This window comes from Diceros bicornis, chromosome 23 (assembly GCF_020826845.1).
Source record: "Diceros bicornis minor isolate mBicDic1 chromosome 23, mDicBic1.mat.cur, whole genome shotgun sequence".
NCBI lineage: Eukaryota > Metazoa > Chordata > Mammalia > Perissodactyla > Rhinocerotidae > Diceros > Diceros bicornis.
In genome coordinates, this window is record NC_080762.1 from 21091282 (window position 1) to 21115343 (window position 24062).

Genomic DNA, 24062 nt, shown 5'->3' on the forward strand with positions numbered 1-24062 from the left:
ATGTTTACCTGTTAAAAATCTTTGCAATTTGACAGATGAAAAGTATCTCATAATACCTAAGCCTTACATTTCTCACAAATATCTTGAGAGAGAAAAAATTGTCTTCCACACATTAAAAAGGAGAACACTGATAAAAGACATCCAAAATAGAAAAGAAGTAAAACTCTCTATTCATAGATAACATGATCCTATATAGAGAAAATCCCTCAAAGTTCACAAAAAAACTACTAGAGCTCGTAAACAAATTCAGTAAACCCTTCAGGGTAAAAGATAAACACAAAATCAGTTGTGTCTCTATATGCCAGCAATGAAAAACCCAAAAAACAAATTTTTAAAAAATCACATGTATAATAGCATCTAAACAAATACAATACCTATGAGTAAATTTAACCAACGTGGTAAAAGACTCCTATACTGAAAACTACAAAGCATTGTTGGAAGAAATTAAAGAAGACCTAAGTAAGTGGAAAAGACATCCCATGTCCATGGATTAGAAGATTTAATATTGTTACGATAACAAAACAATTTACAGAGTCAATACAATTCTTATCAAAATTCCAACTACCATTTCACAGAAACGGAAAGGTTGATCTTCAAATTCATATGGAATTGCAAGGGGCCTTGACTGTCCAAAACAATCTTGAAAAAGAAGAAAAAAGTTGAATGTTTTAGTCAGCTTGGGCTGCCATAACACAATACCATACATTGGGTGGCTTAAACAAGAGAAATTTATTTTCTCACAATTCTGGAGCCTAGAAGTCTGAGATCAGGGTTCCATTATGGTTGCGTTCTGGTGAGAGGTCTCTTCCTGGTTTGCAGATAGCTGCCTTCTCTCTGCATCCTCACATGTCAGAGAGAGAGAGAGAGAGAAAGAAAGCTCTCTGATGTCTCTTCTTATAAGGGTACTGACACCAACATGAGATCCCCACCCTCATGACCTTGTCTAAACCTAACTACCTCCCAAAGGCCCTATCTACAAATACCATCAGATCAGGGGTTAGGGATTCAACACATGAATTTGGGGAGGACATAATTCAGTTCATAGCATTAAAGGATTCACACTTTTTAATTTCAAAACTTGCTACAAAGCTACAGTAAACAAAACAGCGTGGTACTGGTAAAAAGACAGACTTGTAGACCAATGGAATAGAATTGAATCCAGAAATAAACCCATATATCTATGGCCACCTAATTTTCAACAAAGGTGCCAAGGTTGTTCAATGGGGAAAGGAAAACATTTTTAACAAATAGTGCTGGGACAAGTGGATATCCACATGAAAAAAGAATGAAGTTGGACCTGTACTCATGCTACATACAAAAATTAACTCAAAATGGATCAATGGTCTAAATATAAGAGAAAAAACTATAAAAATATTAGAAGAAACAGAAGTAAATCTTCATGATCTCAGGTTTACCAGTGAATTCCTAGATATGACATCAAAAGCATGAGTGAAAAAAGAAAAAATGGATATATGGGACTTCATCAAAATTAAAAACTTTTGTTCGTCAAAAGATATTCTCAAGAAGGTGAAAAGACAACCCACAGAATGGGAGAATATTTGCAAATTATATATTTGATAAGGGTTTAGTATTCAGAATATATAAAGACCTACTTCAATTCAACAACAAAAACACAAATAACCCAATTTAAAAATGGGCACAGGTCTTAAATGGATATTTCTCCAGAGGAGATATACAAATGGCCATATACACATTAAAAGATGCTTAACAATCATTATTCATTACAGAGGTACAAAAAAACTATGATGAGATTGTGTAGTACCTCACACGCACTGGGATAACTATAATTAAAAATTTCTTAAAAGCAGAAAATAAAAGTGTTGGCGAGGAAATAGATAAATTAGAACCTTCATACATTGCTGGTGGGAATGTAAAATAGTTTAGTCACTATGGAAAACAGTTTTGCGGTTCCTCAAATACTTAAACATAGAATTACTATATGACCCTTTAATCCCACTTCTAGCTAAATACCCAAAAGAATTGAAAAGAGGCATTCAACAAATAGATGTACAGTCATGTACCACCACACAAAATTTCGGTCAATGGTAGATTGCATATACGACTGTGGTCCCATAAGATTAGTACCATATAGCCTAGGTATGTAGTTGGCTATACTATCTAGGTTTGTGTATGTACACTCTGTGATGTTTGCACAATGACAAAATTGCCTCATGATGCATCTCTCAGAACACATCCCCATCATTAAGCGACACATTACTTTACACACATGTTCACAGCAGTACTATTCACAGTAGCCAAAAAGTGGAAACAATCTAAATGCCCATCGATGGAAAAATGGAAAAACAAATTGTGATTTATCCATCCAATGAAATATTATTCAATCAAAACAAATTGTAGTATGTTCATACAATGAAATATTATTTAGTCATAAAAAAATGAAGTACTGACACATACTATACTATAGATGAATCTGGAAAGCATTATGCTGAGTAAAAGAAGGCAGACAAAAAATCACATATTGTATGATTCCCTCTATGTGGAATATATAGCATAGAGACAGCAGATTGGTGGTTACCAGGGGTTAGGTGTAGAGAGTAATGGGGATTAACTGCTTAATGGGTGCAGGGCTTGCTTTTGGGATGATGAAAATGTTTTGGAACTAGACAGCAGCGGTAGTTGTACAACATTGTGAATGTACTAAATGCCACTTAATTGTTTACCTTAAAATGTTTAATTTTATGTTGCTTGAATTTTACCTCAGTTGAAAAAAAGACATGAGATGGCACTAGGCTTTGAGAGGTTATGTTTCTTACCCAAGAGTGTGAAAGAGATAAATGAGGGATTTGATCTCTGTATTCAGGCAGTCTGACAGGAGATTGTGTACGATTTTTGTTTTTGCTGTATTGCCTCTTTTGGCTCCTCTGTTTGGTTTTTATTGAAAGCAATGTTTCGATATATTTATAGAATATTGGTCTTCTTTATTTAAACTCCTTGTTTGTATCATTGGTCCATTTTTATCAGATTGTTTTTGTTTCCTTTTTGATTTCTAAGAGTACTTTATAAACTAAAGTAAAAATCACTTGTCTGTTACATATTATGTCAATGTACTTTTAAATTATTCCATTTGGTTTTTAGTTTTGTTCATCATGTTTTTGGTATAAAGATGTTTGCTCTGAAATCCATCAACAATTTCTTTTAGGGTTCTGCCTTTACAAGATAGGGAAGGCGACACTGTAATTATCAAGAGGTCCAAGAAGATTCCCTGATGAAAGACAGAATTCTTTTAGCCACTAGATAGCTATTCTATCTATTTCTAAAGCTTAAGACTAAAATTTCAAGAGAACTTAAAAAAAGAAATTTTAAATTCAAGTTGGTAAAAAGGTAATAAAATTTATTTTTAGAAAAGTTAACCTCAACTAACTTAGAAAGTCTCAACATTTTCTTCAGGGGGAACTTGCATTTACAGTGCCAGGCCAATTGCCAAGATTTATAATCAACTCACAGTTCCTGCAGGAAGTAACCAGTAAACAGCTGAACCTGAATCCATTTGTTTCCTTTCCTACACTCTAGTCAAGGCTGCTTCAAGTTCCCACACCCAGGGTGGCTCTGTGGTAACAAGAATTTTCCACCCAAGACCATCTCCTTGGGCCTCGTAGATACTTAGTAGGATTGAGGTGCAGAGAAAAGAGAAAACGCACATTATTAAGTCGTGTGAAGGAAAACAAGGGAGGATTATCAGTGACTATAAAGAGTATGGATCAGTATCTGGATCATAGGGCTGGAAAAGAAAGGTTTGGAATTCACGGGCAATATGTAGCCTTAATGGTTACTTAAGGATTATGAAGACAATCCAGAGAGACTTCACAGAGTGAGAGAAGAAAAGAAGGAAAGATTAAATCCTATGGAGTATTAGTATTTAAGGGCAAGAAGGTGAAAAGACACCATAAATGAAAGAAATAGCAGAGAACGTTGCCATAGGCATCAAGGAAATAAAGCAAAGCACAAGAAACAAACTGTTCATGCTGTCACAGAGGGATCAAGTAAGAGATCAAATAAAAATTATACATTGAATTTGACATTTATGGATGAAGTAAGGCCCTAGAGAACATAATTTTAGACAGAAGACTGATTGGTGGAGAGTAGAGATGGGTAACATTCTGGAGGGAAGAAGTTTACGAGAAGGTTATCTTTATAAAGATGGGAGAGATCTGGTTATGTGTATATACCGAGGTAATGAAGAGAGCAATGAAGGTGCGGCTGAAGAAGGTTCTTGAAAAAGAAGAGATAACCGATAAAGGGTAGTACTAAATATGAGAGGGGATAAAATTTAGTTGATAGGAAGAGTTCAGCCACTGAGAGAAGAGACAGGGAACTATATTTTATCTTGAGTGAAGAGAAGATAAAGAGTAAGTCTGAGAGACTGTTCTGTTAAAATATATGTCGAATCCATCTACTTTCTACCCACTTCCCTAAATTAAACTGCCACAATCTCTCTTCTAGACTCCACAATACGATCATAATTGATCTACAGGATTCCACTCTTACCCCACTCTCATTCCATTCTCCACAGGGCAGCTAGAATGATGTGTTAACATGCAAATTGGATTATGTAACTTCTGGTTTAACCCCAGGGTAGCTTCCCATTACATTTAAAATGATAGGGCCGGCCCCGTGGCTTAGTGGCTTAGCTGTTAAGTGAGCACGCTCTGCTGCTGGCGGCCCAGGTTCGGATCCTGGGCGTGCACGGATGCACCGCTTCTCTCTGGCCATGCTGAGGCCATGTCCCACATACAGCAACTAGAAGGCTGTGCAACTATGACATACAACTGTCTACTGGGGCTTTGGGGGAATAAATAAATAAATAAATAAATAAATAAATAAATAAATAAATAAAATTATTAAAATGATAACCGATGTCTACCAGTGCCTTCAAAGTCCCCTGTGAGAACAGATCATTACCTTTGTTTCTCTCACACTCATCCTCATCGCTCCCTTGACTCACTATCATCCAGTCAACTTGGTTTTCCTTCCGTTCCTTGATCACAACTACTTCTTTTCATAGCTAAGGCCTTTGCTGACAGTGTTCCCTATACCTGAAATACTCTTCATCGTGATATTCCACACATAGATGGCTCCTTCTCATTTTTCAGTCCTCAACACAAAAATCACTCCCACAGAGAGGACTTCGGTGACAAATCAATATAAAGTAGACCTCCCTCCTCTCAAAGAATCCTTCCTAATATTTATGACAAATATATCTATTGGCTTATGTATTTGTTTTTTCAACCAAACTATAAACTCTGTGATGAGAAAGATCATGGTACACAGATGCTCAACAAATATTTGTTGTATGAATGGTAAATAGGGTAGAGAGATGATTGATAGATAGATGATAGATAGATAGATAGATAGATATAAATAGATATACAGTGAAGCAGAATTGAGATGTTAATAGCTGAGATACCACAATTCTCTGTGAATTAAAAATCAAATTCAATTACTCGTAATAGAGGTCCTTAAAAAAGATTTTGAGTTTTGTTAGGAGCCAAATTAACCGTGTCCTAAAGGCTTTTCACAGGAAGCTAAGATCTGAAGCACAAATGAGATTTAGCTACATGAAATTGATGGGGGAGTGTATTTACAAACAGAAAGGGTGACTAGAGGGACTGAAAAGGGTCAAGAAACTCGTGGTACCGGGAAGTAGTGTTTAATTCCTAGTGGGAGAGCTGCCCTGTTATTTTATTTTTATTGTTGCTGCTGCTGTTTTATTTTTTTGTTTGATTTTCCTTTAAGAATCTGAGTCAGACACAGGAAGAAACAATATAAAAAGGGCAGCATGTCTTTCTACTTTTCTTTTTAAAAAAAATGTGAACGAACATACAGTACAACTAAGTTTAAATCAACAATTTGCTTAACTTCCCTGAAGCAACCACGTGGAAAAACAAACAAAAAAACTTTTTTAGACCTTCTGGTGACCATCCGTTACTCTAATATGATTTGACCCCTTTTCTTGATCTACTAACTTTAGAAGTTCTCTCTTGACTTGTGTCTACTCATCCATCCCTTCTTCAAATAAAATTATATCACTATTCTAATTTCTCTACTGATCTGTGCAACCACAAATGGTAGACTTAAATCTTCGTTACTTGTCCCATCGAACACAGGCAGAATCTTTTGACCCCAATTTTATAAAAGAAGGCCTTCACCTGTATCATTTCCTTCCTCCTTTTGCAAATCAATCTCTGCAAAATTGCAGCCACTATAATTTTGTCTTTACACAGTCAGAGATAATAACATTTACATTCTGTCCAGTAAGCATAATAGAGTTTTCCTTACCTTGTCAATAACTTGAGCTTAAAAATTGAAAATCAACCTAATAGGAATATATTTTATAAATAACTCACCATCTGTTCTGCCCTTTCAGTAATCTAGTGTTCTCCCTCCATTCCACCCCCACAGTCCTTCCACTAATGGAAGAGTAAGGAGGGCAAATTTCACCTAAAGAAGAGGAAGAAATGACAATTGGGAAGTTCCTGTCAACAAAGAAAATGGAATATAAATTCCTTCCAGGTTAGGAGGAAAAGAAAGAGATAATGAGAAATATTCAGGGAGTAATCCACACAGTCTGATTTATCACCTCTTACACTCCCTCCCATCCCCACATTTCTCCAGGAGTCAAAATCCCAGGTTCAGAAGTGTAGAAACAAACAAGTTTAATAGAAATTTTTTTTTCCTGAAATGTACATTGACAACCCTATTTTCTTTTTCTTTCATGAGCATGCTTTATGAATATTTCTCTCACTTCCATAATACACATGTAGACAATTTCAAGCCCCTTAGAGAAGGACTGGATTCAACATGGCACTGCTAATGCCATTTGGTAGACATGGCAAAGAAAGTACCTAAGCAGGAAGTCTGCAGGGAGGCCCCCAGAGCTCTGCTCTCTTGCTGCTTAGCCTCCGGGCAGGAAGAAATTTTTTTGTTCATTAAATGTTTACTAGAAACACACACAGTGTTAGGTGATACAGATAGAGATACACAAAAAGGCATTATCAGAGAGACAGATGAAAAAGGTGAAGACATAGAAAGTATTACTGATACATTTAACAAGTTAAGTTGAAAGTTTTATATTGTAAGTTTTGTTCCTATAAAAAAGTAAATATACTTTCTTTGCAAGTGCCCACTGACTGCTAAATATTTTATAACGTCAGTTTTCCTATATCACATAAAACATCAGTAAGCACAAAAAATCAATTTTGCAGACCATGTTATTTGAATGAAATGTATTAAAACTATAAGTTGATGATAAAACTTTATATTTTTAATGCTGAATTGTAAGGGGCAAAATCATATCCTCTAAACCCCTCCATGGTCCATGAAAAAATGAAAATTGACATTTACCAAGATTATTTAGAGAAGATGATTTTTAAAACACTAGTCATCATTATTTATGGGATATAGCCAAAGCAAATTCATGATTTTAAATATTTTAATAAGTAGAGAAGAATAAAAAATACATCAACTGAACATTCAACTTAAATTAGGAAGAAAACAATAAAATAAATAAAAATAAAAGCAGAAATAATTAGGAGATAAAATCAGAAATTAATAAATTAGAAAATATTTTATCAATAATTAAATCCAAGACTGGGTTCTATAAAAATTACGGACTATACCAATTTTTGGCAAATCTAGTTCAGAAAAATAGAGAGAAAAACAAATAAATAACATTCAGACTATGTAAATGACTATGTATATAGACATGGCAGACGTTCAGAAGTATGAGAATACTATGTATAACTATGTTAATAAGTTTGAAAAATCTCTATGAATAGAAGAAATACCAGAGAAAATGTAAAAATGTAAAAATTGACTGAAAAAATAATAGAAAACCTAAATAGTTGTACAACAATGATCATATAAAATTTTAGAAAGATTTTTTAAAGATCTACCTCCAAAAATAACATCTGGCCCTGACTTATTTGCATAATCTCTAAGAATGTGGTCATAAAGAATTCTTTTGCTGTTGATACTATTCCAAAGCATAGAAAATCCATGTTTTTAAAACTAGCCCAAATTCGTCTCAAAAGCTTGACAAACTTAATAAACACACCAATTAATTATAATACAATCTCAATTATATTAGGTTGAACTCAATGAAATTGCTGATACATATTTTTTACCTACAATTATGGCAAATTAATAAAGTTCAACATAATTAAATACAAATTCAAAAATCCTAATTAAATTACTAGCAAATAAATCCAGTAGCTTATTCAAAGAATAATACCTGGTATTCCTTTGTCCATAGAAGTATGTTCCAATTTTTAAGTATATGTTGAATAAAACATAGAATTTAATTTTGCTTTGACAACCAATACCTTTTTCTTTTTAGAGGTGCATTTAGTACATTAGAGTTTACTAATATGACAGATATGTCTAGCTTTCATTCTATCGTATTGTACATGATCTTTCAATTTATAGTCTATGTTTTCGTTTCCTTTTGGTTTTCCTTATGACAATTTTATAGCGTTTACTTTTTATTCTAATGCCTAACTTTATAAATGTAACATTATATATGCACAATCCTTTAGTTATTGGGAGTACGTATTGAATCTTTACTGTTAGCAATGGTGAGATTGAAACATTTCCATTTCCAACTTCTCATAATTTTTACTACCCAATTTTCTTTTATTAATATCTTTGCATATTTAAGCATTGTATTTCTATAATATATTTTTTATTTAGATTATAGCTTTTAAACTTCAGGTATAAATGCTAAAATCAGCATTATTTACATTTCTCCCACACTTTCTCTCCTCTTTTCCTTTCTAACTCTAAATATATCTACATCTATGTACATATTTATAGCATATATATTATATATACGTATATCGATACTAACAGGATGTGTAACATCTAGTCTAAGTCCATAACCAAATTTACCAGATTTATTTTAGTTTTAGTAGTTAAATGGGTTCATTTTTTTTTTATTTTTTGTTTATTGCAGTGACATTGGTTTATAACATTGTAAAAATTTCAGGTGTACATCATTCTACTTCTATTTCTGCATAGATTACATCATGTTCACCACCAAAATACTAATTACAACCCATCACCACACACATGTACTGAATTACCCCTTTCACCCTCCTCCCTCCCCCCTTCCCCTCTGGTAACCACCAATCCAATCTCTGTCCCTATGTGTTTGTTTATTGTTGTTATTATCTACTACTTAATGAAGGAAATCATACGGTATTTGACCTTCTCCCTCTGACTTATTTCACTTTGCATTACACCCACAATGTCCATCCATGTTGTCACAAATGGCTGGATTTCATCATTTCTTATGGCTGAGTAGTATTCCATTGTGTATATATACCAACAAAAGACCCCGAATAGCTAAAGGAATCCTGAGAAAAAAGAACAAAGCTGGAGGTATCACACTCCCTGATTTCAAAATATACTACAAAGCTATAGTAACCAAAACAGCATGGTACTGGCACAAAAACAGATACACAGATCAATGGAATAGAATCAAAAGCCCAGAAATAAACCCACACATCTATGGACAGCTAATCTTTGACAAAGGAGCCAAGAACATACAATGGGGAAAAGAAAATCTCTTCAACAAATGGCGTTGGGAAAACTGGATAAATGGGTTCATTTTTTACCACTAGTCCCTTGACTATGGTTTTTGTTTTAAGTCGTCTCCTATTTAGTTATATTTGGTTCCTGTACAGTTTTATCAAGAAGAAAAAAAATATTCAACAATTGTATAACTGCTTATATTCTAAGGGCAAAAATCAGATTCTATCTTTATGTATTACACTAAAATAAATTTTAGGCTGTTATACTAAAGAGATAAATAAAAACAAAAAGGTTGAAAATCTTAAAAAAATATATAGATTAATATTTACTAGACCTGTGGATTTCATATATTTCATAAAATCTATGACACTATCACAATGGTAAAATTTGAAAGATATTATTATATAAAATTAAAAAAAAGTTTCCATGTCAGAAATCCCTTAAACAATTTCAAAATACTAAAGAAAATTGAAATTAAAATATTTACAACAAATATAGCAGATTTAAATTAATATCCAGAACCTTACAAATAATTAATTCTTAGGTAAAATATTGTTGAGATCGTCATTTAAAAGGTTGTTTGTTCATGGTCTTAAATAGACAAAGAAGTAATATAGTTTAGTCATTGTAGATGGAAGGAACAGTTAGAAAAAAGAAAACTATAGCTGGAGTATTTGAAAGAATTTGGTAGGAAATAAAAGACCACCATTAAAATGGGAAAATTTAGAAGTAAATATAAATATACTAATCAGCTGATTAAAGTATTATTAGAATACTAGACCTGAGCATGTTTTGACTTTCAAAACTTACCTACTTCTCCCAGATTTTTATTTTTCCCCATACTCAAGATTTTAGTAAAAGCTGTCTGATTTGTAAAGCTGTCTGATTCCAAAACCATGCTCATTCATTTCTTATAGACCTTCTCCTAGGAGCCATCCATAATGCTGAATACTATCCTTATTTACTAAACGTTTAAACCCAAATTAAAAATACATTTTAGGAGATTCTCCCTGCAATCTTCTCTCCTTTATGAGCACTGGAGGAGAGCATATTTGATGAGATAAATAATAATGATAGGCATTTTTACCCATTCTATGGAAAACAATGATGCTCTTTTTGGCTCAGATCCACTGCCTCAATGATGAAGACACGAGGCAGTTTTCACCCAAATGAAAGAAAAGTGGGAAAGGAAACAGAGCTTGAAAAGCTGCATTACACAGATGCTGATTGTTTGGAAGTGCCCAGGGTCAACAGGACCTACTGGCCTGCCACAGTTGAAGACAGAGTGGTTTAATTCGTGGAAAACCATTACACCGTCTATATTGCAAAGGCAAAAGCTACTGCCAACAATGGAAAATTCTGCAGGCCATGGCCGTAGCTATTGTTCAGAATACAGGCTGTCACCTAATCAATGTGTATGACTTCGGGTCACCCATCCATCTTCCTAACCAGACAAGTCGCTGCACTATGAAAAGTAACATCTTAAAAACAAACATGGATAATATATTTTGTCTGTTGGCAGAAATTGGCACCAACTCTACATTTCTAACATCTACATCTAGCATCTAACATCTACAAAGGGCTTTCTCCCCACTTTGGCTTCCCATGTTATAATACAGAACATTACTTCAAAACTGCAAAATTCTTTAAGCTTATCTTATTCTGGGAAGCAATCACTCTTATTTCCTTACAATGAAATTAACGTTCACGATAAAGAATTTTTAATTATAGCAGCAGTAACCCATTTGGAATAGAAGTTTGATATCTGCTGTTTTTTTTTTTATGACAAACTAGAGCTTTTTGAAGATGTATTTTTTTTTCCAGAAGATTCAAGCAATTCCTCAAATGAGTTTGAGTCTTCAATTAGGAAAGAATCACTCACATAGGCTTGGAGGAAAAGGCACTTATATAGTGGCTTCAATATTACTTTGCCAGACAATGATATAAACCGCAACACATCAGAGAAAATAATGAGCTTCTAGAGCTTTCACCAAAACCACATGAGCTTAAATCAGATCTTACTGTCTCTAACCCACATCTGAACATTCCACTGGACGTGCAGAAAATTGCTTAAAGACAAAGATCTATGGTTTTGAGACTTTAAAATCCTTATAATACAGACACATATCACACAGATTTTGACAAGCCTCCCTGGATACCGAAGATGAGCTGTCGTGGAACACATAGCTCCCACGGAAACAAGCTCCAATTATCAATTTCACCGCTAATATATCTAGCTTAGGAAAACATATTAACACAATTCTGTGTATAGCAGTTTAATGTTTTTCCTCCCTGGGGGACTGAAAATTCCCAGAAATGGAAGTTTCTCATGAAAGGCAAAGTAATAATTTTCCATGGCGCATTATTAAAAAAAATCTTAAATTTAAAGTGATAAATTTTTAGTGATCTCAAATAATTCTTCACCCATTTTTCCATCCAGGTCAAAAATATTTTTAATTATATCAGCTTCCAAAACAAGTTTTAGTAGCAAAATAAGCAAAAGCAAACAAACCAGATGAAAACAAAACCAATCAAACATGCACATAAAATAATGGCAAGAGAGATGACTCACATTAAATCATCACTGTTATACATTTTCAGTATCAAATTTTAGGTCTTAGCTATCATTCTGATCAATCAGCTGAAAAAACATTGATTACCATTGAATGTGGGTTTTTATTTCCCATCCTCTTAAACTTCAAAATGAGAAGTAAAAGAGAATAAAATATGCTTTAAAAACATACACTACTTTAAGAAAAACAAAGTAAAGTCGAACGTCAGTTATTGACTTTTGTTCCACAAAAATGTGCTGTCTACATCAAACTTCTAGGAATTAAACTATATTGTATAGTAAAACAAGACCTTCCTAGAAGGTCAATAGACAGCAGGCAAGCATGAGATTCCCAAAGACAGTTTTAGAGACTATAGCATGGACTATCTAGGATCTCCAAGAAAAGCGTCAGATCCAAGGGCTAACTCTTTCATTTTGGAGAACTTGCTTAACAATTAAGAATCTTAAAATAATATGTGCCTGGCTTCTGCCAGCTACATAATTCACTGGGTTTAGAGCACATAAAAATCCGGACTCCTTGTTCAAACAACAGGAAACAAAAAAGCTTTTTCCTTTTTTTCTGTAGTCTATTTTTCTCAAGCTGTCTTGGTTTTTTATTTGCTACTAAAGTTGCGCTCCCTCCATCACAAGGATCCTCCCGGCAAGCGCAGGCCTTCACGGGTGTGCAGCACGCAGCTGGGTGACATAGCACATAGGGTGCATGTGCCTAATCACTGCCCTCTCCATGCCTGGGCCCGCCCTCCCCCAGGGGCATGGCAGCGGCCCCTGGGCAGGGGCAGTGAGCAGGGACCTGCGAAACCGTTGCAGAGGGAGGGGGAGGTAATGGCAGGCTAGACTCGGCATGAGCTGAGAGTCCAAGTCCCCAGCACTGTGCTCCATTATCCCACAGGACTTCACACACAAGACACAAATCCAAAAATAAAATGATTAAGAATTTTGAGATAGTGACCACAGATGTTAAACCCTAAGCCCCTTCTGAGTGTGTGACTCTGTGTGGTGGTACTGTTCCTAGCATCAAGAAGCCAGCCCTATGCCCAGCCCTAGACCAGAGTTTCTCAACTTCAGTGCTATTGACATCGTTTTTGTGGGGGGGCCGTCCTGTGCATTGTAGGATGGTTGGCAGCAGCATGCCTGGTGTCTGTCCACTAGGTTCTTGCCCAGTCTGACAGCCAATAATGTCTCCAGACATTGCCAAATGTCCCCTGGGGAACAAAATTATCCCCCATTGAAAACCAAAGCCCTAGATTAATATATATCTACACAAACCCAGGATGACACCCCTGCACATCTAGTATTCCCCTAGGGAAATGCAGGGAAGGGAGGGGTTCCAAGACCACAATTAACCCTATGATAATCATTTAGCAGTTACCAGTTAAAGAAGCAGAAGATATTAAAAGATGAGTTTTATGACAATTTTTTGGTGCTCAGGGCTGGATCCCTACCAGACCATCTCCTGCCTGGAGCAGGGAGCAAAGGACTCAGCCTTGTAGGAGTGCTTAGGAGGTCGGCTCAAAGGACATACCTAGTGTTCTTCAAACAGAGGGCGTGGAGTCCATTTACTACTCTGTTCATCTCCTGTTTCCCCTGAGACAAATAAATCAAGCAATTTCCCCCAAGTTGTAAGTCTCTTGGGAGTTATTGCTTAGACTTGGAAGGCTTTGTGGAGTTGGCAGCAGTAAAGGAAGATCAGATGGCTTTAGGACCATCATCTGGGTCACTGCCTGGGACACGCAGGATCAGATAGAAAATGTTTTCCCTTGTCAACTTCAGTGGTCACCATACTAACTTTTAATATGTTATATCTTTATATGTTTATTTTCCTTGCATCTTCCAAATTTCAAGTAACAAAATCCCAGTATTTTGTTGGCTTAATGTGATTGGTCAGCAGCTTCTCTACCATCTTGACTCTCTTCAATACCTTCCCAGTTCTGCTTTCTTTCCTCCCTGTCTTCATCCCTGCCTTCTACCCCTCCCAGAAATTTCTTTACTTCTCGGCTTCAGCAACTCTTCCTCCTTCAAGGTCAAATCAGGTCTTGTTACTTGATGAAGGGGGAACGGGTGCTGGGGGGCAAGTACGACAAAGTCTGCTAAGCCACCATTCCAGTCTTCCGTCCCCCCACTTTCCACACGAGCTCACAGGGCTGACGAGGGTGTGCTCAGTCTCACATATTTCACACTGCCTTGTCTTTCTCCTTGATGTGCCCAGGCCCGCTGCTGAGCTCCACACCTGTTGAACTTCTCTTGTTCATCCAGATCCTGATCAAATGCAGCTAACCCTAAGAACCTTCTCTGACCATTCCATTCCACAATAATCACAGGCTTCCTCAATTTCATGAGCATGCATTGTTTGTATAGCATATGGGGCATAGTGCCTGGCACATAGCAGTCAGTCAATTAGTACCTATGGAAAAAAAATCACCTCACATTTTAAGTCAGTGTTACAATAACATTTTTTTGTCATTCTTCCCCACTATATTATAACCCTTGAGAGCAGAAGGTATCCTCCCATGGCTCAATGAAGAATGAATAAATTAACGCATAATTAGTTACTGATGCTTTAATTCTATTTCTCTTAGTCTTTTGTCTTCTCAAACTGAAGCCATCATTACCAAGGACCTTTTACTCCTGTTCTTATCATCTGAATCAATTCCTAAATTCAGCTCTTCCCACGCTCTCTAGATATCTTCCCCGAAGAAGAAATTGAGAACATTGACATTCTTTCACTGCTTCTTGCCAAATTATTGACTATCAGCTCTTGGGTTGTGTTATTTGCCTAATTAATTATCCCACCAGGGGCTGTGTTTCTCTGTTCTCTGTCCAAATAGCACGTGGCAGGGGCCAAGTAGTGTGATTATTATTGTAACAAGGTCCCTTATACTCTTACAACAAAATTAAGAAGCATAGGAGAATTATTTGTGTCCAGCTAAAAGCACACTGAGAATAATTTTTTGTTATAGGTATTCAGGTAAATCTGAATTGCACAAATGATCTTACAAAAGCGTGAATGAATTGGACATCACTTGCGGCCTGATGGAATCATTTGTCCCTTTACACTGAGGATAGAACAACATTATAAGATTAATCAGCTGAGCTAGTAAAAAGTAAAGTAACAGAGTGAACAAAAATGATGAACAGTCATGGTTTGAGACTGGCAAAATAGTGAGGGAGCAGTCAACCTATGTGGTGCTAATTAACACCCATACATATTTTATTGGAGTATTTATAATCTCTGCAAATTAAATAATAATCTAGATCTCAAAGGAAGGGTTCAATAGATATAGTCAAACTTGGCCAAAAGGAGGAAGAAGTTATAGCAGTTAATATAGGCCAGTGTTAATTATGAATATATTTTGATTCCTGGAACACTTGTTGACTTACCTTTCATCACTGCAGAAGAATTATAAGATATGCAAGATACGTCATTATAAAATATCTAAAGTACATGGTGTGATTCCATCTTTTATAGCTTTGTTTGAGTGTTCCGGGGATTAATATTAGAATATCGCCTAGTCTCTTAAAAGTAAATGTTCAAAAAACTTTTCAATAAAATGATTTTATATAATTGAGATCTACTAAATGAGATCCTAAAAACTGGGAAGGAAGGCTTTGTTATGCTAGTTTACTTTTCTTTTAACAGGAAAAACTCACTTATAATAGATTCTGGGATTTTTAAAAAATTTAAACATATAATTAAATACTGTTAAGTAAAGTGGATATATCAATTAAGGAAAATTAGAGAAAAGAGGAAAAGAAACAAGCAACAACAGTGACCAAATAGCAGGAATCTTTGTGTGTCAATGAAAGACGGGAAGATGGGCTGGAAGAAGGGCGGTCATGACATATTCTTTCCAGAACAGACGGACCACGGAGAGCCCACCTGCAGCAGCAGCTTCAGAGGACACTGATACCCCACTGGATTTTGAAGATAGTGTGTTTCATGCTTCCAATCTCATAGGCACCCAGCAGAAGAGAATAACCATCAATTCATTCCAATCAGTGTCATATTTTGGCACTGCCGAAATCCGTCAACCATGGAAGTCCAAAATTTGTAAATAAGCTGTTTCAAGATTATCTGGGAGAGTATACAGTGTGAGGACCAGGGGATTGTCGGAAACTCATTGAATAGGTAGATTAGGTTTAAAAAAGCTAAATATCGGGGGCCGGCCCCGTGGCGCAAGCGGTTGGGTGCGCGCGCTCCGCTGCGGCGGCCTGGGGTTCGCTGGTTCGGATCCCGGGCGCGCACCGACGCACTGCTTGGTAAGCCATGCTGTGGCGGCGTCCCATATAAAGTGGAGGAAGATAGGCACAGATGTTAGCCCAGGGCCGTCTTCCTCAGCAAAAAAAGAGGAGGATTGGCGGATGTTAGCACAGGGCTGATCTCCTCACAAAAAAAAAAAAAAAAAAAAAAAAAAAGCTAAATATCATATGGAAGTACCAGAGAAGAGAACACGTTTTCAATCCTGAAATAGATTTTCTCCTTCTTGCTCTGTCTCCTATGTCCAAGAGAGAATGGGCTTAAAGGTGCTGTCAAAGTTTATACTTTAATGAATGCAGAGCAGCCAGGCTTGAAAACGACTTTCTGGATGTGTTCCTGGAAGCCTAGCGTCTTGTTCTAATCAAATGAGCGGCAGGCAGAAACTTTGGGTTTATCTTCTCTTTTGACAAGAACCTACCAATGTGCATGAACTTTTTCTACCCTGCCTTCATTTCTACCTGTAAAAATACCATAGTAGACACTATTAGCACAAAACTTACCATTATGTATAGTGAGTGCATGAGGGGACATCCAAGTAACTAGAAAAAAAGTTACTTTTTGTACTGCAGATTTCCCTCTCATATGTTGAGGACGAATTACAAATGTGAAGATGCGACCTCTTATGAGATGCTTGGCATGTTATGCAGTTTATGTTTAATCTTTCCTTCTTCAGCCTGCCACGGGAACCAGAATGCACGCAAAGTGACGCGGGTAAGTGGCATTAATTCACCCACGTAAACATGGCTCCTTGACAAATGGCAGACTCTGTTTTATTCCAACATTGGAAAAATGTGGGAAAGTGTTTACTATGATTGATAGAAAATTAATTATCTATCTCTCTCTCTTTGTTTTTAGTAATCAACAATTTCAGTATTATATAAATAGTAGAATCAGAATTTTTTTTTTTTTTTTTGCTGGGAAAGATTCGCCCTGAACTAACATCTGTTGCCATCAGTGTTAGAGAATCAGTTGCAGAGACTCTTCCTCTCGTTTTTTTTTTTCCCTCCCCGAAGTCCCAGTACGTAGTTGTATATTCTAGTTGTAGGTCCTTCTAATTCTTCTATGTTAGCCACCACAGCATGGCTACTGACAGACAAGCGGTGTGGCTCCGAACCCGGGAACCAAACCTGGGCCGCTGAAGTGAAGTGCACCTAACTCTAACCACTGGGCCATCAGGGCTGGCTCAGAATCAGCCATTCTTAAAGTGAATAAATTTTTTCCTATTTCTTAAAATTGTATATTCAGAAAAATAATGTTTATGTAATTTTTTCTCTGTAGTTCATTAGGATAGTTCTATATTCTTAAACATTGGTAGATTACCATCATCAATCATTGACATAATGCTCAGATTGCTCTATTTGCTCTATTACTAAGTTCTTTTAAAATAAAGTTTACTTTAGATTAGTATAGAAAATCAATTTATTGATTTTGTATTAAAGTAAGTTAAAACACAACATTCTCTAGAGCAAGTAAATACCAGAGAGAGATGCAAAAAGCATTCTTAATGTCATCATGCAGAAATAAGATAAAGGTTGCCTTCTAGAACTTCTAATAAGTGTACCTTACCAAAGTGAACTCAGAGGTTCTAAGGGAATTTCTGACTGCCTGGCCCTTGAGGGCTGGAAGATCCCCAGCTGTGCCAGGTTCTCAGTGTCCTACTAGCAACACTTCAATGACCCTTCCTTTTTGTTTAATATCATAACCCTGAAAGAAAGCTGTGTTTTGTAAATACCATTGATGTCAGATTATATAGACTAGGCTAGGGCAAATGAAACCTGTTGCCAAATATCCTTACCATTTCGTAACCTAAGACAACCAACACAGAAGACTCAGGCACTGCCAGAATCCTGGCTCCTGAATGGTGAAAAATACACACAGGCATCATACGCCCAGGAAGCAATATTCACGAGCAATTAGAGTTCAAATGGAAAACTTTGTTTCAAGTATGAATAAGTACTTTACTTTCATGTATGACTATTTGGCTGATAAAGTATTTTTATTTATTTATTTATTTATTTATTTTTATGGTCCTGACAGTTTTGTGCATTTTATTTTATTTTATTTTTTTAAAATTTTTCATTTTTGTTTATTGCAGTAACATTGGTTTATAACATTGTATAAATTTCAGGTGTATATCGTTATACTTCTAATTCTGCATAGATTACATCATGTTCACCACTCAAATACCAATTACAACCCATCACCACACACATGTGCCGAATGATCCCTTTCACCCTCCTCCCTCCCCCCGTCCCCTCTGGTAACCACCAATCCAATCTCTGTAGCTATGTGTTTGTTCATTGTTATTATCTACTATTTAGTGAAGGAAATCATACGGTATTTGACCTTCTCCCTCTGACTTATTTCACTTTGCAAAATACCCTCAATGTCCATCCATGTTGTCACAAATGGCTGGATTTCATCGTTTCTTATGGCTGAGTAGTATTCCATTGTGTATATATACCACATCTTCTTTATCCATTCCTCCCTTGATGGGCACTTAGGTTGCTTCCAAGTCTTGGCTATTGTGAATAACGCTGCAATGAACACAGGGGTGCATGTATCTTTATGCATTGGTGTTTTCAAGTTCTTTGGATAAATACCCAGCAGTGGAAGAGCTGGCTCATATGGTAGTTCTATCCTTGATTTTTTGAGGAAGCTCTATACTGTTTTCCATAGTGGCTGCACCAGTTTGCACTCCCACTGACAGTGTATAAGAGTTCCCTTCTCTCCACATCCTCTCCAACAAATGTTGTTTCCTGTCTTGTTAATTATAGCCATTCTGGCAGGCATGAGGTGATATCTCATCATAGTTTTGATTTGCATTTCCCTGATAGTTAATGATTTTGAACATCTTTTCATGTGTCTCTTGGCCATCTGTATATCTTCTTGGGAGAAATGTCTGGTCAGGTCTTTTGTCCATTTTTTTATTGGGTTCTTAGTTTTTTTGTTGTTGAGATGCATGAGTTCTTTATATATTTTGGAGATTAAGCCCTTATCAGAAGTATGGTTTGCAAATATCTTCTCCCAATTGTTAGGTTGCCTTTTCGTCTTGTTGATGGTTTCCTTTGCTGTGCAGAAGCTTTTTAGTTTGATGTAGTCCCATTTGTTTATTTTTTCTATTGTTTCTCTTGCCTGGTCAGACATGGTGCTTGAAAATATGTTGCCAAGACCAATGTCGAAGAGCGTACTGCCTATGTTTTCTTCTAGAAGTTTCATAGTTTCAGGTCTTACATTCAAGTCTTTAACCCATTATGAGTTAATTTTTGTGTATGGTGTAAGGTAAGGGTCTACTTTCATTTTTTTTTGCACGTGGCTATCCAGTTTTCCCAACACCATTTGTTGAAGAGACTTTGTTTTCTCCAATGTATGTTCTTGGCTCCTTTGTTAAAAATTAGCTGTCCATAGATGTGTGGGTTTATTTCTGGGCTTTCGATTCTATTCCATTGATCTGTGTATCTGTTTTTGTGCCAGTACCATGCTGTTTTGGTTACTATAGCTTTGTAGTATATTTTGAAATCAGGGAGTGTGATACCTCCAGCTTTGTTCTTTTTCCTCAGGATTCCTTTAGCTATTCAGGGTCTTTTGTTGTTCCATATAAATTTTAGGATTCTTTGTTCTATTTCTGTGAAAAATGTTGTTGGAACTTTGGTAGTGATTGCATTGAATCTATAGATTGCTTTAGGAAGTATGGACATCTTAACTATGTTAATTCTTCCAATCCAAGGGCATGGAATATTTTCCCATTTCTTTATGTCTTCTCCAATTTCTTTCAGCAATGTTTTATAGTTTTTGGTGTACAGATCTTTCACCTCTTTGGTTAAGTTTATTCCTAGGTATTTTATTCTTTTTGTTGCAATTGTAAATGGAGTTGTATTCTTAATTTCTCTTTCTGCTACTTCGTTGTTAGTGTATAGAAATGCAACTGATTTTTGTATGTTGATTTTGTATCCTGCAACTTTACCGTATTTGTTTATTACTTTTAAAAGTTTTTTGGATGATTCTTTAGTGTTTTCTATATCTAAAATCATGTCATCTGCAAATAGTGAGAGTTTCACTTCTTCCTTTCCAATTTGGATCTCTTTTATTTCTTTTTCTTGCCTGATTGCTCTGGCTAGGACTTCCAGTACTATGTTAAATAGGAGTGGTGAGAGTGGGCATCCTTGTCTGGTTCCTGTTCTTAGAGGGATAGCTTTCAGTTTTTCACCATTGAGGATGATATTAGCTGTGGGTTTGTCATAAATGGCCTTTATTATGTTGAGGTACTTTCCTTCTATACCCATTTTATTCAGAGTTTTTATCATAAATGGATGCTGTATCTTGTCAAATGCTTTCTCTGCATCTATTGAGATGATCATGTGAATTTTATTCTTCTTTTTATTAATGTGGTGTATTACGTTGATTGATTTACGAAGGTTGAACCATCCCTGCATATCTGGAATAATTCTCGCTTGATCTTGGTGTATCATCTTTTTAACGTATCGTTGTATGCGATTTGCTAGTATTTTGTTGAGGATTTTTGCATCGATGTTCATCAGTGATATTGGCCTGTAATTTTTTTTGTGTGTGTTGTCCTTGTCTTGGTTTTGGTATCAGGGTAATGTCGGCTTCGTAGAATGAGTTAGGGAGCTTCCCTCCCGATAAAGTATTTTTAGATTACAAATAAATATAAGTATAAAACAAACATATGTTCACTTTCTGTAATTATGGCCCTACCTATCAGTAGATGTAAATCCTCCCTTCTTTATGTGAATGTTCCCAGGTTATATGAATCAGGTACTTTAATGTTTTCAAAATGTTTTCCAATCAATACATTCTTCTGAAAATGACATTCATCAACAAAGTTGGACGAATAGACAAATTCTAGAGTTAAATTCTGAGCTTTGAACCCAAATCCTAGTATTTGGTTTTATTCTGTTTGCATGCATCAGGCTTCTGTCAAGAAATATATGACACACTTACACAGGTTAATTGAGAATAATTTAATGAGGAGATGTTTACACGTGTGGGTAGGTCAGGGAAATGGATGGGCAGTGCTGGCTTCATGGGTGTACCATCTCTACTGTTGCATGGGTCCCTGCACTTAAGTGTCCTGTGCTTGGTGTTATGTTCTGAAATTACCATCTTGAAATTATTAATAATTTTTGAACTAGGGCCCCCCATTTTCATCTTCACTGAACCCCATAAATTATGTATTCAGTCCTACCAACAGGAAATATTGTGGCACCTGGAGGAATTCTGCTCCACACTTCCTTCAGACTCAAGAATGCAATATCTCCAGCCTGCTGCTGACCTGCGCTGCTGATTTCAGACTTACCAGCCCCCACAATCATGTGACCAATTCCTTAAATAAAAATCTAGATAGATAGATGTAGAGATATATATGAATAGAGAGATATATATCTATCTACCTCTCTCTCTATATATATATATATGTGTGTGTGTGTGTATACCTATAATAGATGATAGATAGATAGATGATAGATAGATAGATAGATAGATAGATAGATAGATGATAGATAGATAGATAGATAGATAGATAAATGATAGATGATAGATAGATAGATAGATAGATAGATAGATGATAGATAGATAGATAGATAGATAGATAGATAGATAGATAGATAGATTGACCAGGGAAATAAATACCTAACTCTTCTCCATCCTAAAATCTTAAAATTTCCCTCTTGAATCCTTTCTTTGCCCTAAGGTAATTAGAAGTCAAATTAGCTTCTAATTTTGTTCCAAAAGAACAAGAGAATTTGTTAGCCCACAAATGTCAGCCTCTTGAGGTACAGAGCAAGACAGAGAAAAGTGGGAATGAATCTAGAAGGTAAAATTAAAATACTCACCATCCTCATATAATTTTCTAACAGTAAGATTCTAAATATAACTCCTAGTCTATGCAGTGCACAGTTATCAGTATCAAGGTTGCTTTATCATATTGACCTTCTTTCAGCTTCAATTGATATAGTTGCTATTCCTGCTTCGCAGACGAGGAAACAGAGACTTAAAGTAATGTGCCCAATCTCATACAGCTAGCAAATGACAGAGCTGGGATTCAAACTTTACTCTGTCTGATCCCAGAGACAGTGGACTGGCTCCTTCCTAAAGTGATGTGGGTGTTTTTCTTTGGTGCACTCCGATCTTCACTACACTTCTTCACGCAAAATATTCAAATTATTCTCAATATCTCCCTTATATCTCATGATCAACCTATATCCTATCCCTAAAATCTTATTCTGCTAGCTTATTCTCTTGGTGGGAAATGATCTCTGCCGAGATGTCACTTCACAGCCTACCCAGAAAGATAAAGAGAAGTTTTCTCAAATAGCAGACATCCACAGCATCTGCAGCTAACTGCGTGAAAATAATTTTTTCACACTTGTCTTTTTGTGAATATTTAGTTTGTTTATTCTACCTTCTCTTTTGAGTGTTCTTTGGAAGGAAAGAAGAATTATAGGCTTGTTTTGTTTTGTTCTTTTCCACACCTTCTCTAACTCTTGACTCTGACAGCATGAATAGGTGGCAATCAGCATCTAGTAAATACATATTTTCATAGTTTAAAATCTGGGGGGTGTGTTGATCATTTCCACCAGGAGATCTAAGCATGGAAAGTCTTGACCTGGTCTTAGACCTATCTGCCAGGGCAGGGAAAAGTACCAGGTTTTGGCTCAGCCACAAGGTCTGACAGGAGATTAAGTAGGACAGGCAAGCAGTCTAGTCTCTGGTCATAGTCTATGCAAATTTCCACAAATGGGTTCCAAAATCAAAGGAACACCCAGACAAAGTGTAGAACCTGGAGGCTGCTGCATCACAGAAGTTCCAGAAGGTGCAGTCAGTATCAAAGGCATCTATCAGGGGTGATGATAGAATTCCATCCAAAGGTCAGAGTTCAGAGTTAAAACTCTTGATTCAGGAGTGAAAATGACAAGAACAAGTCAGGGTCTATAAAGAGAAATTGCCCTGCATACTACGCAGGCAGAAGTACTAAAGAGAAGTACTAAAGAGAAGTACAGCTGGGTCACAGGAGCAAGGAACAAGGTAGAAGCCTATTTATCCAACCTGAACCTAATACTAAATCCTCAGAGCTGGGTTGACAGTAGGCTCAGGCCTGCCTGCCATTCTTGGACCATGTCTGACTTAAGATGAGTCACACCAGAGCAACTGATGGAAGCAGAGACTGTGGATCAGACTGAGTTCCATAAATGCAAGCAGCCTTTATTTCAAACATCAGTCGATATTTATTTTTAAACTGAGGTGCAAAGCAGAGTCTAATTTGGAGCAGTCAGATGCCGTAGGCTATAAACTCATTGACTCATTCAGAGCGTATGTTATTTTCTGGTTTTGAGTTCTAAAGCCCCAATGAGATCAACTCTTCTCAGTCAAACTAAAAAGGAGTTTGAGAGAGGCTAGATAGAATGTTAATTTTGAACCTGGAGGCTTCTATCAACTTTTGTTTTTAATTTCTCTGATTATTTATGAGTTTCACATAATGGTTATGTTTACTACAGGGATGGGGGGCTGTATATACACATAGTCAACCTCTCAGAAGTGAATATTTGAGTTACTTTCTCATACAAGTAGTAGTTTATCCTGCTCTACTTATGCAAGAGTACCTATGTATCAAGACTTCCTGAGTTATAAATGGTTAACCTACTG